Here is a 13,978-nt window from a genome sequence, read left to right as displayed (position 1 = left end):
CGCTTTGAACCGAAAATTTCAAAATAGCGTGTCTTTTCGGGCCAGAGCCAAGATAACAGAGGATGATAGACGAAAGACAGCAACACCCCGTCAGCCATCGCCGTGGACCTCAGTGGTAGCGAATAGTTGCGGCAGGTTAGATATTCGTACGCATTTTCTAAGCTCTGGAATGTATTTTTCGCGAGCGCTGTGACGACTGCAAGAAGTGTACACTGCAACAGCCTCCTTAGCTCAGGGGCAGAGCACTGGTCTTGTAAACCAGGGGTCGTGAGTTCGATTCTCACAGAGGGCAGCACAATTTTAAATGGGCCAATGTAACGCTTTGAACCGAAAATTTCAAAATAGCGTGTCTTTTCGGGCCAGAGCCAAGATAACAGATGATGATAGACGAAAGACAGCAACACCCCGTCAGCCATCGCCGTGGACCTCAGTGGTAGCGAATTGTTGTGGCAGAGTAGATGTTCGTACGCATTTTCTAAGCTCTGGAATGTATTTTTCGCGAGCGCTGTGACGACTGCAAGAAGTGTACACTGCAACAGCCTCCTTAGCTCAGGGGCAGAGCACTGGTCTTGTAAACCAGGGGTCGTGAGTTCGATTCTCACACGGGGCAGCACAATTTTAAATGGGCCAATGTAACGCTTTGAACCGAAAATTTCAAAATAGCGTGTCTTTTCGGGCCAGAGCCAAGATAACAGATGATGATAGACGAAAGACAGCAACACCCCGTCAGCCATCGCCGTGGACCTCAGTGGTAGCGAATTGTTGTGGCAGAGTAGATATTCGTACGCATTTTCTAAGCTGTGGAATGTATTTTTCGCGAGCGCTGTGACGTCTGCAAGAAGTGTACACTGCAACAGCCTCCTTAGCTCAGGTGCAGTCAGCCGGCAGCGGCCGTGGCGGTCGGACGCAGGTTGTTTACGCTCTCGCCTGTGGCGGTCGCGTGCTGTTTGGTAAGTGTGCGTTTTGCTGCGTTGTTGTAGTGTGGAGTGATGAATTGCAATCGATTATAATGGGTCAACTTATACGGAAAGACACATTGAAATTGAGTTTTGACCCGAACTATGCACGCCCCAAGTCCTTTGAAGTTGAGTTATTTATTATAGACGTTATGAAAATCACTATTGATGATATGGTTGGTATTCACCTTTCTATCGTCAGCAGTACAGTCTACCTAAAATTGTTGCGACCCGAGAAATGCGAGCAGGTCATTCAATCTTGTGGAGGAGTTTTGAAGTTCAACCATTCTGACGGTAATGTAGGTGAAGTCCGAGTTTCGCTTGCCGGTCTTGGAGTGAGAACTGTTCGAATATTTGAATTACCCTTTGAAATATCCGCTGACCAAATTAATGCCAAATTGAGGGAATATGGAACGGTCATCAGTAATACAGCAGAAAAGTGGTCGAATATGCACATTTTCCCGGTGTTAAACGGTGTCCGGCAGGTGAAGATTGATATGTTGAAGCACATTCCGTCCTACATCACTGTGTGTGGCTACAGAGCAATAGTGATTTATGATGGGCAGCCGCGAACCTGTGCGGGATGTGGTTCCACCGAACATATCCGTGCTCAATGTGTCCAACGGCGCGTAGCGCAAATACCGGCCGGTGAGCGTGAGCAGCAGGGCCCGACGTCTACGTTGCCTATATCATACGTCGCCGCCGCCCGGGCCAACGTTACCTCGGAACCTAGTTTCGATGTTTCGCTAGAGAGTTTGCGCGAAGTGCAGGAAGGCGTCACGCCGATGGATACGAACGACGTACCAACTGTTCCTTCTTCACACACCCCGAATGGGGGCAATACTCACTCGGAGCAGGGGCAGCAACCGGGCACCGAAAGTATTCCGGCGGGCGTCCCGGTTCGAGAAGACAAGTCCGACGTGGACCGGCTGGAGTCGAACGAGCTGGCTGGCCACCAGCCCCCGCGGTCCCCCAAATCACAGAAGAAACGCCGGCTAGCACATCAAGGGGCAGAAGCAAAGGCGCCAACTTTGCGTGAAAAAGCGAACCACGTACGACAGAAACTGACTGAAGTGACTGAACCACCGTCGTCGGCATCCAGCAAAACGACAAAAAAATCCCGGACGGACGAATCGGACACTGATCACGGACGATTACCCTCAGGAGACCCTGCGATAACAGATACCATGGATCCGAACCCTGTGTCTGACGTATCCAAGCTATCGGATTGCGGTATGCAACCGGACAGGTTCGTGTGTGATTGGTCGGATGACGTGGAAGAGGGCGGTCGGGAAGACGATTTCGAAAAGGATCGGCGACGTATAGATAGTCCGTTATCAGAAGCTCAAGCTGATGTGTCCCACCAGCAACAAACGGCTACCGCCGGCGTCGGCGCAGTGGCTGATGACGTAGACTTCTTTTAGTCGATGTTCGCCATTAACATCCATACTCGGCTTATTGTCACCTAGATCTCTGTTCTCATGCCGTCCTTGCAAGCTTACCGAATTGCGACATTGAACATCAATAAGATCAGTAGCCCACTAAACTTAAAAAATCTTCAAGATTTTCTCTATGCCGCCGATATTGATCTCATCATGCTGCAGGAAGTGACCAATATTAACCTTGACCGTATCACGGGCTACAATGCCGTCGTCAATCCTGGACATGGCACTGATCCAGGGACCGCGATCATGGCTAAGGAAGGGATAGTGATGTCACATATCGAGCGCCTGGCGTCTGGCAGAGGTATAGCGATCACTATCAATACTACTAGATTTATCAATCTCTACGCCCCATCTGGCTCTGGGAGACGACGACAGAGAGCAGAGTTTTTTAAAGATGACATTGTGCCACTTTTTACACCACCTTCAGAACAACTTATATTCGCTGGTGACTTTAACTGTGTCCTCAGTCCCAAAGACCAGACGCCGAACTTCAATCCGTCCGTCGAGCTTCGCACTCTCATTGAAGAGTTGAATTTAATAGATACGTGGGAGCTTAAACACGGTGACAGGCCCGGATTCACTTTCGTTACTGGCCACTCAGCTAGCCGCATCGATAGAATCTACGCATTATCAAATATGAGGGAACATGTTTTGCAGGCAGAGCTATGGCCGACTGTCTTCACAGATCATGTGGCATATATATGTACCGTCAATTTAGCCAAACAAGGGACGTACAGGGCAAGGGGACCCTGGAAACTAAATGTAGCGTGTTTACCAGAACCCGGGTGTCACACAGTCTTCCGCAATACGTGGGCAGAATGCGAACGAAAGTTTCCCGCGTACGATTCTGCCATTACGTGGTGGGTAAAATGTGCGAAACCCGCCTTAACAAAAGCGATGAAGAATTATTCCCGAGATCGATGTGCCTGGCAGAAGCAAACCCTGGAATTTTACTTTCAGTGTTTAAGAGATTTATATCGAGAAGATGCAACAATAATAGCAAATCGTATGCATATTAAAAGAATACAGGCTACGATTCTAACCCTCAAACGGAAGCAATTGGAAGGCTGTAAAGTCAGGACACGTCTGCAAAACGCTGTACAGGACGAAACGACATCAATGTATCATGTTATTCGCGAACAGAAAAGGGGGCGCAGAAAGATATTGACAGAACTGCACACTGCAGATGGTCGACTCTTACACCAACAGCGCGACATACGAGATGAGATTTGCAACCATTTTACAGCACAGTTCACGGAACACCCAGTGGATATGGCGGCGCAGCAAGCCCTTCTGGCACGCCGTTTTGCGACATTGAGCACGGCAGAAGCAGACGGCCTCGCTGCAGTCATAACTGAAGATGAAGTAGAGGACGCCATTCGAGGGAGCCAACAGAATAAATCGCCTGGCCCCGACGGATTACCGGCTGAGTTTTATCGAACCTTTCGTCACCATTTAGTTCCAAAGCAGACCTTGGTCTGTAATGATATCTTAAATGCTGGAAGTGATATCTTAAGGGAATTCTGTGAGGGCATAGTGGTATTGGTACCCAAAACCCCAGCGGGAAAGACAGTCGAAAATCTCCGACCGCTTACATTACTTAATGCCGATTATAAGATATTCGCGCGGGTCATGATGCAGCGATTCAGTACGGTACTTAGTACTGTCACGGGGGCCTACCAGACGAGCGTTGGAAACACTAGAAACATACAGCAGACGTTAAGTGCATATAGAGATATCATAGCTACAGCCGCCGCTTGCGACATGCGATGAGCTCTCGTCTCGTTAGATTTTGAGAAAGCATTCGATAAAATCAGTCACTCATATCTTCTGAGCGCGATGGCAGCAATGAATTTTCCACGGAAAGTTATTGACACTGTTACACTCCTGCTGCGAAACGGTACGTCCAAGATCTGTCTCAACGGACAACTCAGTAAACCTATTAACATCGCTCGGTCAGTACGACAAGGTTGCCCGATGTCAATGGCTTTGTTTGCAGTTGCTCTTGAACCCTTACTGTTCTCCCTGGCGCAAGACCTTCCGGGAATACGCATACATGGCCAGAAGATCGTATGCCAGGCATTTGCGGATGACGTCGGTTTCGTGGTGACGAAAGATGAAGATTTGGAACGCGCGTTTCAGCTGATATCCACTTATGCAGCCGCATCAGGAGCGAAAGTCAACTGTAAAAAGTCTGGCATTATGGAACTTGGTAGAGGACTCGAACTTGGCAACAGCCAATCACTAAAAAGAATGACAACATTGAAATGTCTCGGCATTGAATACACGCGCACCATCCGCTGCACGTCTGCTCTTAATTACCGAAAATTATTGGCACAAATTCGGGCCGGCATACGGCAACATCATTTGCGAAATCTCAACGCCATACAAAGAGTGCTTTTAGTCAACACTTATATTGTTTCTAAAGTGAATTATGTCGCACAAATCCTACCAATACCAAAGGTCATAGCACATCGAATGTTTGCAGCGCTCGGACACTTTGTCAGTAGGGGACAAATTTTCAAAGTCCCATTTGCAACCTTGACGCTCCCCTTGGGGAAGGGCGGCCTAAATCTGACTGATGTTTACCACAAAGCGAAAGCATTATATATCAGCAACATGTATAAACAATGGCAACGATCACCAAATTCCTTAACGGCCCACCTTCTCAATGAAATTGCACCTGCCAGCATGACGCCTCCGGTAAACGTAAGTCACATCCCGACTGCGTTTTGCCACTTTAGTACTTTTTTCCTCGAATACAGCTATCTTCAAAGCAACCTACCTGAAAATGCTCTTTACAGGGTCAAAGCACTTTACAGCTGCCTGACGGACAGTAAGCCGCGCAACAGAATAGAAGTGAAGTATAGAGACTGCAACTGGGCCAAGATCTGGGAAAACATTCATGACGCACACTTACCATCGCAGGTGCGGTCTACATGGTACATGGCGGTCAATAGGATCATACCGACAAATTCAAAACTACACATGATCCACTTGGCAGACGCTCCGACTTGCGTTCACTGTACTCTACTCGATACCATCGAACATCGCTTCCTATGCGACAGTGTGAAGGACATTTGGCTTCTCTTTGCACAGAAGCTCTCAAGTATGCTGCGTACTGCACCTAGGATGATTACTCCAGCTGGACTCCTCACTCCTGATGCCGTTCCATACCCCCCGGCAAAACGACGAGCAGTCAATTGGCTTCAAGGTCAGACGGTGTATTATATATTATCGGCGCCAGAAAAAAATAAAGAAGACTATTGGCTATACCTAATAACTCAACACCAGAAACTTCAACGAATAGACAAATATAGAGAAAAGTATGCTTTCTTTCTCCTCCGAACGTTAACGTAGAGAGATATTCCTCCAGGGCGACGTCGCATTTCGAAACCTCTGATGGATGGCCCTTTCACGACTCTGATAGTCGCAATTAGGATTCGGATTTCGGCGATCGAACGGCCACGAATATGCAACGGACCACCCCGACAGTGGTGACGCTTTGGGGGATGATGCCTCTCATGTCGAGAGCACTGCGAGGCTGTTCTACGAGATCCCAGTCGAATATTTTAGATCTAATATACAAATTATAAATTATTCTTTTCTTGTTTATTCAATTAGTAAGATTCGTTTCTTGGAAAGAAGACGTATTTATGTTGTGTTTCATCTTCTCCTGTCAGAGGAAGAGAAGAGTTGTTCCTTCTTGCTGTGGAAGACTCCAGCATCACCACGTTTATTTTCATACATTCAGTCTCCCATGGAAAGTGATAAGTTTTCTAACAGTCCTGCAGAAGATTTCATTTGCTTTATTTTCCACATCACATATAGTGGCATAACCAAATAAACACATGGATACTGAAGAGAATCCATTTGTATCACGATAAATTTTTTATTTCAACGGAGATTTTTGCCAATGGCGGAGAAGCCGAGCCGATGAAGGCACTTTTGGCGAGCGTGAGGACGGGCTAGAAGGGGTGGATGGAGGCCCAAAGGTAAAAAAATAAAAAAATAAATAAAAAAAAATAAACAACAAAAAAAAAAGTGGCTATGATACCTGGCTCTCACCCAGGAGGCCCGGGTTCGATTCCCGGTACCGGAAATGCGCATTTTGTTGCTCCTCTTATGCGACTTGGGCCGACTTAGCTCGGCTGACGCTTGCAGAAAACTACGTTAAGTACGATTCGGCGTGACAAGTGACGGCGAGAGCGATGCGACATCTGTCCACCTCTTATCGAGGCACATACCTGTGGTCAACAGACTTGGAGGACTGCAAGACATTGCCACGGGGGTTGAATGCAGCTAACCACACTGCTTGGTGTCCTAACAGCGCAGACACGTTCGTTTGCCAGTATACATATAATGGAGATCGCGTCTGACACAGCTGTGGGGAGACGCAGTGGTGTGTGGGCCGAACTTTGCTGTTCATGGCCACTTGCAGTAGCGAGAACTGCTATCGGCGGTGCTTCCGTGGCCGTGATCGTCTAGTGGTTAGGACATTGCGTTGTGGCCGCAATAACCCAGGCTCGAATCCTGGTCACGGCAATTTTTAAACTTTTTGCCTTGCTGTCGCTGCAGTGACGATTGTGACTCAGTGTTTGAAAACACGGTGCCCTCTTGATTTTTCACTCATGTTCCGCAGGCTGCAGGTGGCACTACCAATTCATTATCAACACGTAATGCCGCCGCGCCAGAGCGCGGGCAGCTGCCTGTGTAGTGAATCTCTATTCGAAGAAGGCATTTGTTTGAGGTGCAATGGATGAGCAGCCAGTCACAGCAGAACAGGAAGCTGTGTCGTGGACTGTTTCTACAAAAGCGAAGAACACTGGCACAGGTAGCGTGGCCGAGCGGTCTAAGGCGCTGGTTTAAGGCACCAGTCTCTTCGGAGGCGTGGGTTCGAATCCCACCGCTGCCAATTTTTTCTCGTTTTTTGTGCCATTGCGGTGTTTTCTCGTGGGGTAGAACGCAGCTCCTCTGACCGCCGTGCGGCGTCGGTAGCGTGGCCGAGCGGTCTAAGGCGCTGGTTTCAGGCACCAGTCTCCTCGGAGGCGTGGGTTCGAATCCCACCGCTGCCAATGTTTTCTGTCTCGAAAGCCGGAGCACTGACTACCCGCGACGAAACAGCGCAGCAAGCCGTGAGCGTCTCTTTCTTAAATTGTCGCAGCACAGTGCGCGGTGCAACGACATGATCCACAGGCGCAGTTTGGTGTCATGATGGCTGGCGTTCGTCTCCACGAAATGTGTCCCGAGCATGCCGTTGTACAAAGTGGGAGCGTCTATGTTTACAGTTGTCGTTAAGTAGCGTGCGTATGGCTTGCTGTGTTCGCTGGAGGAGCCCCTGTGCCGTTGTCCGGTGTGGTCTAGTGGCTAGGATACCTGGCTCTCACCCAGGAGGCCCGGGTTCGATTCCCGGTACCGGAAATGCGCATTTTGTTGCTCCTCTTATGCGACTTGGGCCGACTTAGCTCGGCTGACGCTTGCAGAAAACTACGTTAAGTACGATTCGGCGTGACAAGTGACGGCGAGAGCGATGCGACATCTGTCCACCTCTTATCGAGGCACATACCTGTGGTCAACAGACTTGGAGGACTGCAAGACATTGCCACGGGGGTTGAATGCAACTAACCACACTGCTTGGTGTCCTAACAGCGCAGACACGTTCGTTTGCCAGTATACATATAATGGAGATCGCGTCTGACACAGCTGTGGGGAGACGCAGTGGTGTGTGGGCCGAGCTTTGCTGTTCATGGCCACTTGCAGTCGCGAGAACTGCTATCGGCGGTGCTTCCGTGGCCGTGATCGTCTAGTGGTTAGGACATTGCGTTGTGGCCGCAATAACCCAGGTTCGAATCCTGGTCACGGCAATTTTTAAACTTTTTGCCTTGCTGTCGCTGCAGTGACGATTGTGACTCAGTGTTTGAAAACACGGTGCCCTCTTGATTTTTCACTCATGTTCCGCAGGCTGCAGGTGGCACTACCAATTCATTATCAACACGTAATGCCGCCGCGCCAGAGCGCGGGCAGCTGCCTGTGTAGTGAATCTCTATTCGAAGAAGGCATTTGTTTGAGGTGCAATGGATGAGCAGCCAGTCACAGCAGAACAGGAAGCTGTGTCGTGGACTGTTTCTACAAAAGCGAAGAACACTGGCACAGGTAGCGTGGCCGAGCGGTCTAAGGCGCTGGTTTAAGGCACCAGTCTCTTCGGAGGCGTGGGTTCGAATCCCACCGCTGCCAATTTTTTCTCGTTTTTTTGTGCCATTGCGGTGTTTTCTCGTGGGGTAGAACGCAGCTCCTCTGACCGCCGTGCGGCGTCGGTAGCGTGGCCGAGCGGTCTAAGGCGCTGGTTTCAGGCACCAGTCTCCTCGGAGGCGTGGGTTCGAATCCCACCGCTGCCAATGTTTTCTGTCTCGAAAGCCGGAGCACTGACTACCCGCGACGAAACAGCGCAGCAAGCCGTGAGCGTCTCTTTCTTAAATTGTCGCAGCACAGTGCGCGGTGCAACGACATGATCCACAGGCGCAGTTTGGTGTCATGATGGCTGGCGTTCGTCTCCACGAAATGTGTCCCGAGCATGCCGTTGTACAAAGTGGGAGCGTCTATGTTTACAGTTGTCGTTAAGTAGCGTGCGTATGGCTTGCTGTGTTCGCTGGAGGAGCCCCGGTGCCGTTGTCCGGTGTGGTCTAGTGGCTAGGATACCTGGCTCTCACCCAGGAGGCCCGGGTTCGATTCCCGGTACCGGAAATGCGCATTTTGTTGCTCCTCTTATGCGACTTGGGCCGACTTAGCTCGGCTGACGCTTGCAGAAAACTACGTTAAGTACGATTCGGCGTGACAAGTGACGGCGAGAGCGATGCGACATCTGTCCACCTCTTATCGAGGCACATACCTGTGGTCAACAGACTTGGAGGACTGCAAGACATTGCCACGGGGGTTGAATGCAGCTAACCACACTGCTTGGTGTCCTAACAGCGCAGACACGTTCGTTTGCCAGTATACATATAATGGAGATCGCGTCTGACACAGCTGTGGGGAGACGCAGTGGTGTGTGGGCCGAGCTTTGCTGTTCATGGCCACTTGCAGTCGCGAGAACTGCTATCGGCGGTGCTTCCGTGGCCGTGATCGTCTAGTGGTTAGGACATTGCGTTGTGGCCGCAATAACCCAGGTTCGAATCCTGGTCACGGCAATTTTTAAACTTTTTGCCTTGCTGTCGCTGCAGTGACGATTGTGACTCAGTGTTTGAAAACACGGTGCCCTCTTGATTTTTCACTCATGTTCCGCAGGCTGCAGGTGGCACTACCAATTCATTATCAACACGTAATGCCGCCGCGCCAGAGCGCGGGCAGCTGCCTGTGTAGTGAATCTCTATTCGAAGAAGGCATTTGTTTGAGGTGCAATGGATGAGCAGCCAGTCACAGCAGAACAGGAAGCTGTGTCGTGGACTGTTTCTACAAAAGCGAAGAACACTGGCACAGGTAGCGTGGCCGAGCGGTCTAAGGCGCTGGTTTAAGGCACCAGTCTCTTCGGAGGCGTGGGTTCGAATCCCACCGCTGCCAATTTTTTCTCGTTTTTTGTGCCATTGCGGTGTTTTCTCGTGGGGTAGAACGCAGCTCCTCTGACCGCCGTGCGGCGTCGGTAGCGTGGCCGAGCGGTCTAAGGCGCTGGTTTCAGGCACCAGTCTCCTCGGAGGCGTGGGTTCGAATCCCACCGCTGCCAATGTTTTCTGTCTCGAAAGCCGGAGCACTGACTACCCGCGACGAAACAGCGCAGCAAGCCGTGAGCGTCTCTTTCTTAAATTGTCGCAGCACAGTGCGCGGTTCAACGACATGATCCACAGGCGCAGTTTGGTGTCATGATGGCTGGCGTTCGTCTCCACGAAATGTGTCCCGAGCATGCCGTTGTACAAAGTGGGAGCGTCTATGTTTACAGTTGTCGTTAAGTAGCGTGCGTATGGCTTGCTGTGTTCGCTGGAGGAGCCCCTGTGCCGTTGTCCGGTGTGGTCTAGTGGCTAGGATACCTGGCTCTCACCCAGGAGGCCCGGGTTCGATTCCCGGTACCGGAAATGCGCATTTTGTTGCTCCTCTTATGCGACTTGGCCCGACTTGGCTCGACTGACGCTCCGCTGACGCTTGCAGAAAACTACGTTAAGTACGATTCGGCGTGACAAGTGACGGCGAGAGCGATGCGACATCTGTCCACCTCTTATCGAGGCACATACCTGTGGTCAACAGACTTGGAGGACTGCAAGACATTGCCACGGGGGTTGAATGCAGCTAACCACACTGCTTGGTGTCCTAACAGCGCAGACACGTTCGTTTGCCAGTATACATATAATGGAGATCGCGTCTGACACAGCTGTGGGGAGACGCAGTGGTGTGTGGGCCGAGCTTTGCTGTTCATGGCCACTTGCAGTCGCGAGAACTGCTATCGGCGGTGCTTCCGTGGCCGTGATCGTCTAGTGGTTAGGACATTGCGTTGTGGCCGCAATAACCCAGGTTCGAATCCTGGTCACGGCAATTTTTAAACTTTTTGCCTTGCTGTCGCTGCAGTGACGATTGTGACTCAGTGTTTGAAAACACGGTGCCCTCTTGATTTTTCACTCATGTTCCGCAGGCTGCAGGTGGCACTACCAATTCATTATCAACACGTAATGCCGCCGCGCCAGAGCGCGGGCAGCTGCCTGTGTAGTGAATCTCTATTCGAAGAAGGCATTTGTTTGAGGTGCAATGGATGAGCAGCCAGTCACAGCAGAACAGGAAGCTGTGTCGTGGACTGTTTCTACAAAAGCGAAGAACACTGGCACAGGTAGCGTGGCCGAGCGGTCTAAGGCGCTGGTTTAAGGCACCAGTCTCTTCGGAGGCGTGGGTTCGAATCCCACCGCTGCCAATTTTTTCTCGTTTTTTGTGCCATTGCGGTGTTTTCTCGTGGGGTAGAACGCAGCTCCTCTGACCGCCGTGCGGCGTCGGTAGCGTGGCCGAGCGGTCTAAGGCGCTGGTTTCAGGCACCAGTCTCCTCGGAGGCGTGGGTTCGAATCCCACCGCTGCCAATGTTTTCTGTCTCGAAAGCCGGAGCACTGACTACCCGCGACGAAACAGCGCAGCAAGCCGTGAGCGTCTCTTTCTTAAATTGTCGCAGCACAGTGCGCGGTGCAACGACATGATCCACAGGCGCAGTTTGGTGTCATGATGGCTGGCGTTCGTCTCCACGAAATGTGTCCCGAGCATGCCGTTGTACAAAGTGGGAGCGTCTATGTTTACAGTTGTCGTTAAGTAGCGTGCGTATGGCTTGCTGTGTTCGCTGGAGGAGCCCCTGTGCCGTTGTCCGGTGTGGTCTAGTGGCTAGGATACCTGGCTCTCACCCAGGAGGCCCGGGTTCGATTCCCGGTACCGGAAATGCGCATTTTGTTGCTCCTCTTATGCGACTTGGGCCGACTTAGCTCGGCTGACGCTTGCAGAAAACTACGTTAAGTACGATTCGGCGTGACAAGTGACGGCGAGAGCGATGCGACATCTGTCCACCTCTTATCGAGGCACATACCTGTGGTCAACAGACTTGGAGGACTGCAAGACATTGCCACGGGGGTTGAATGCAGCTAACCACACTGCTTGGTGTCCTAACAGCGCAGACACGTTCGTTTGCCAGTATACATATAATGGAGATCGCGTCTGACACAGCTGTGGGGAGACGCAGTGGTGTGTGGGCCGAGCTTTGCTGTTCATGGCCACTTGCAGTCGCGAGAACTGCTATCGGCGGTGCTTCCGTGGCCGTGATCGTCTAGTGGTTAGGACATTGCGTTGTGGCCGCAATAACCCAGGTTCGAATCCTGGTCACGGCAATTTTTAAACTTTTTGCCTTGCTGTCGCTGCAGTGACGATTGTGACTCAGTGTTTGAAAACACGGTGCCCTCTTGATTTTTCACTCATGTTCCGCAGGCTGCAGGTGGCACTACCAATTCATTATCAACACGTAATGCCGCCGCGCCAGAGCGCGGGCAGCTGCCTGTGTAGTGAATCTCTATTCGAAGAAGGCATTTGTTTGAGGTGCAATGGATGAGCAGCCAGTCACAGCAGAACAGGAAGCTGTGTCGTGGACTGTTTCTACAAAAGCGAAGAACACTGGCACAGGTAGCGTGGCCGAGCGGTCTAAGGCGCTGGTTTAAGGCACCAGTCTCTTCGGAGGCGTGGGTTCGAATCCCACCGCTGCCAATTTTTTCTCGTTTTTTGTGCCATTGCGGTGTTTTCTCGTGGGGTAGAACGCAGCTCCTCTGACCGCCGTGCGGCGTCGGTAGCGTGGCCGAGCGGTCTAAGGCGCTGGTTTCAGGCACCAGTCTCCTCGGAGGCGTGGGTTCGAATCCCACCGCTGCCAATGTTTTCTGTCTCGAAAGCCGGAGCACTGACTACCCGCGACGAAACAGCGCAGCAAGCCGTGAGCGTCTCTTTCTTAAATTGTCGCAGCACAGTGCGCGGTGCAACGACATGATCCACAGGCGCAGTTTGGTGTCATGATGGCTGGCGTTCGTCTCCACGAAATGTGTCCCGAGCATGCCGTTGTACAAAGTGGGAGCGTCTATGTTTACAGTTGTCGTTAAGTAGCGTGCGTATGGCTTGCTGTGTTCGCTGGAGGAGCCCCGGTGCCGTTGTCCGGTGTGGTCTAGTGGCTAGGATACCTGGCTCTCACCCAGGAGGCCCGGGTTCGATTCCCGGTACGGGAAATGCGCATTTTGTTGCTCCTGTTATGCGACTTGGCCCGACTTAGCTCGGCTGACGCTTGCAGAAAACTACGTTAAGTACGATTCGGCGTGACAAGTGACGGCGAGAGCGATGCGACATCTGTCCACCTCTTATCGAGGCACATACCTGTGGTCAACAGACTTGGAGGACTGCAAGACATTGCCACGGGGGTTGAATGCAGCTAACCACACTGCTTGGTGTCCTAACAGCGCAGACACGTTCGTTTGCCAGTATACATATAATGGAGATCGCGTCTGACACAGCTGTGGGGAGACGCAGTGATGTGTGGGCCGAGCTTTGCTGTTCATGGCCACTTGCAGTCGCGAGAACTGCTATCGGCGGTGCTTCCGTGGCCGTGATCGTCTAGTGGTTAGGACATTGCGTTGTGGCCGCAATAACCCAGGTTCGAATCCTGGTCACGGCAATTTTTAAACTTTTTGCCTTGCTGTCGCTGCAGTGACGATTGTGACTCAGTGTTTGAAAACACGGTGCCCTCTTGATTTTTCACTCATGTTCCGCAGGCTGCAGGTGGCACTACCAATTCATTATCAACACGTAATGCCGCCGCGCCAGAGCGCGGGCAGCTGCCTGTGTAGTGAATCTCTATTCGAAGAAGGCATTTGTTTGAGGTGCAATGGATGAGCAGCCAGTCACAGCAGAACAGGAAGCTGTGTCGTGGACTGTTTCTACAAAAGCGAAGAACACTGTCACAGGTAGCGTGGCCGAGCGGTCTAAGGCGCTGGTTTAAGGCACCAGTCTCTTCGGAGGCGTGGGTTCGAATCCCACCGCTGCCAATTTTTTCTCGTTTTTTGTGCCATTGCGGTGTTTTCTCGTGGGGTAGAACGCAGC

At 51.3% G+C, this 13,978-nt stretch overlaps 24 non-coding genes across 24 annotated transcripts; all 24 read left to right on the top strand.

Annotated features, from left to right (window-relative positions):
* Positions 1–220: 220 nt before the first annotated feature.
* On the top strand, positions 221–292 carry Trnat-ugu (transfer RNA threonine (anticodon UGU)). Its single transcript has one exon. It is a non-coding gene; the product is annotated as a tRNA-Thr (tRNA).
* Positions 293–538: 246 nt separating this feature from the next.
* On the top strand, positions 539–610 carry Trnat-ugu (transfer RNA threonine (anticodon UGU)). The gene has a single exon. It is a non-coding gene; the product is annotated as a tRNA-Thr (tRNA).
* Positions 611–6,874: 6,264 nt separating this feature from the next.
* Trnah-gug (transfer RNA histidin (anticodon GUG)) lies at positions 6,875–6,946 on the top strand. Its single transcript has one exon. It is a non-coding gene; the product is annotated as a tRNA-His (tRNA).
* Positions 6,947–7,234: 288 nt separating this feature from the next.
* Trnal-aag (transfer RNA leucine (anticodon AAG)) lies at positions 7,235–7,316 on the top strand. Its single transcript has one exon. It is a non-coding gene; the product is annotated as a tRNA-Leu (tRNA).
* Positions 7,317–7,394: 78 nt separating this feature from the next.
* Trnal-cag (transfer RNA leucine (anticodon CAG)) lies at positions 7,395–7,476 on the top strand. Its single transcript has one exon. It is a non-coding gene; the product is annotated as a tRNA-Leu (tRNA).
* Positions 7,477–7,750: 274 nt separating this feature from the next.
* Positions 7,751–7,822, top strand: Trnae-cuc (transfer RNA glutamic acid (anticodon CUC)). The gene has a single exon. It is a non-coding gene; the product is annotated as a tRNA-Glu (tRNA).
* A 371-nt stretch (positions 7,823–8,193) lies between these two features.
* On the top strand, positions 8,194–8,265 carry Trnah-gug (transfer RNA histidin (anticodon GUG)). Its single transcript has one exon. It is a non-coding gene; the product is annotated as a tRNA-His (tRNA).
* Positions 8,266–8,553: 288 nt separating this feature from the next.
* Positions 8,554–8,635, top strand: Trnal-aag (transfer RNA leucine (anticodon AAG)). The gene has a single exon. It is a non-coding gene; the product is annotated as a tRNA-Leu (tRNA).
* A 79-nt stretch (positions 8,636–8,714) lies between these two features.
* Positions 8,715–8,796, top strand: Trnal-cag (transfer RNA leucine (anticodon CAG)). The gene has a single exon. It is a non-coding gene; the product is annotated as a tRNA-Leu (tRNA).
* A 274-nt stretch (positions 8,797–9,070) lies between these two features.
* On the top strand, positions 9,071–9,142 carry Trnae-cuc (transfer RNA glutamic acid (anticodon CUC)). Its single transcript has one exon. It is a non-coding gene; the product is annotated as a tRNA-Glu (tRNA).
* Positions 9,143–9,513: 371 nt separating this feature from the next.
* Trnah-gug (transfer RNA histidin (anticodon GUG)) lies at positions 9,514–9,585 on the top strand. Its single transcript has one exon. It is a non-coding gene; the product is annotated as a tRNA-His (tRNA).
* A 288-nt stretch (positions 9,586–9,873) lies between these two features.
* Trnal-aag (transfer RNA leucine (anticodon AAG)) lies at positions 9,874–9,955 on the top strand. Its single transcript has one exon. It is a non-coding gene; the product is annotated as a tRNA-Leu (tRNA).
* A 78-nt stretch (positions 9,956–10,033) lies between these two features.
* Positions 10,034–10,115, top strand: Trnal-cag (transfer RNA leucine (anticodon CAG)). The gene has a single exon. It is a non-coding gene; the product is annotated as a tRNA-Leu (tRNA).
* Positions 10,116–10,389: 274 nt separating this feature from the next.
* Positions 10,390–10,461, top strand: Trnae-cuc (transfer RNA glutamic acid (anticodon CUC)). Its single transcript has one exon. It is a non-coding gene; the product is annotated as a tRNA-Glu (tRNA).
* A 382-nt stretch (positions 10,462–10,843) lies between these two features.
* Trnah-gug (transfer RNA histidin (anticodon GUG)) lies at positions 10,844–10,915 on the top strand. Its single transcript has one exon. It is a non-coding gene; the product is annotated as a tRNA-His (tRNA).
* A 288-nt stretch (positions 10,916–11,203) lies between these two features.
* On the top strand, positions 11,204–11,285 carry Trnal-aag (transfer RNA leucine (anticodon AAG)). Its single transcript has one exon. It is a non-coding gene; the product is annotated as a tRNA-Leu (tRNA).
* A 78-nt stretch (positions 11,286–11,363) lies between these two features.
* On the top strand, positions 11,364–11,445 carry Trnal-cag (transfer RNA leucine (anticodon CAG)). The gene has a single exon. It is a non-coding gene; the product is annotated as a tRNA-Leu (tRNA).
* Positions 11,446–11,719: 274 nt separating this feature from the next.
* On the top strand, positions 11,720–11,791 carry Trnae-cuc (transfer RNA glutamic acid (anticodon CUC)). Its single transcript has one exon. It is a non-coding gene; the product is annotated as a tRNA-Glu (tRNA).
* A 371-nt stretch (positions 11,792–12,162) lies between these two features.
* On the top strand, positions 12,163–12,234 carry Trnah-gug (transfer RNA histidin (anticodon GUG)). Its single transcript has one exon. It is a non-coding gene; the product is annotated as a tRNA-His (tRNA).
* A 288-nt stretch (positions 12,235–12,522) lies between these two features.
* Trnal-aag (transfer RNA leucine (anticodon AAG)) lies at positions 12,523–12,604 on the top strand. Its single transcript has one exon. It is a non-coding gene; the product is annotated as a tRNA-Leu (tRNA).
* Positions 12,605–12,682: 78 nt separating this feature from the next.
* On the top strand, positions 12,683–12,764 carry Trnal-cag (transfer RNA leucine (anticodon CAG)). The gene has a single exon. It is a non-coding gene; the product is annotated as a tRNA-Leu (tRNA).
* Positions 12,765–13,038: 274 nt separating this feature from the next.
* Trnae-cuc (transfer RNA glutamic acid (anticodon CUC)) lies at positions 13,039–13,110 on the top strand. Its single transcript has one exon. It is a non-coding gene; the product is annotated as a tRNA-Glu (tRNA).
* A 371-nt stretch (positions 13,111–13,481) lies between these two features.
* Trnah-gug (transfer RNA histidin (anticodon GUG)) lies at positions 13,482–13,553 on the top strand. The gene has a single exon. It is a non-coding gene; the product is annotated as a tRNA-His (tRNA).
* Positions 13,554–13,841: 288 nt separating this feature from the next.
* On the top strand, positions 13,842–13,923 carry Trnal-aag (transfer RNA leucine (anticodon AAG)). The gene has a single exon. It is a non-coding gene; the product is annotated as a tRNA-Leu (tRNA).
* Positions 13,924–13,978: the final 55 nt, after the last annotated feature.

Source organism: Schistocerca cancellata, chromosome 1, assembly GCF_023864275.1.
Source record: "Schistocerca cancellata isolate TAMUIC-IGC-003103 chromosome 1, iqSchCanc2.1, whole genome shotgun sequence".
NCBI classification, from domain to species: domain Eukaryota; kingdom Metazoa; phylum Arthropoda; class Insecta; order Orthoptera; family Acrididae; genus Schistocerca; species Schistocerca cancellata.
The sequence above is the reverse complement of the archived record's forward strand: the minus strand, read 5'-3'. Positions and strand labels throughout refer to the sequence as shown.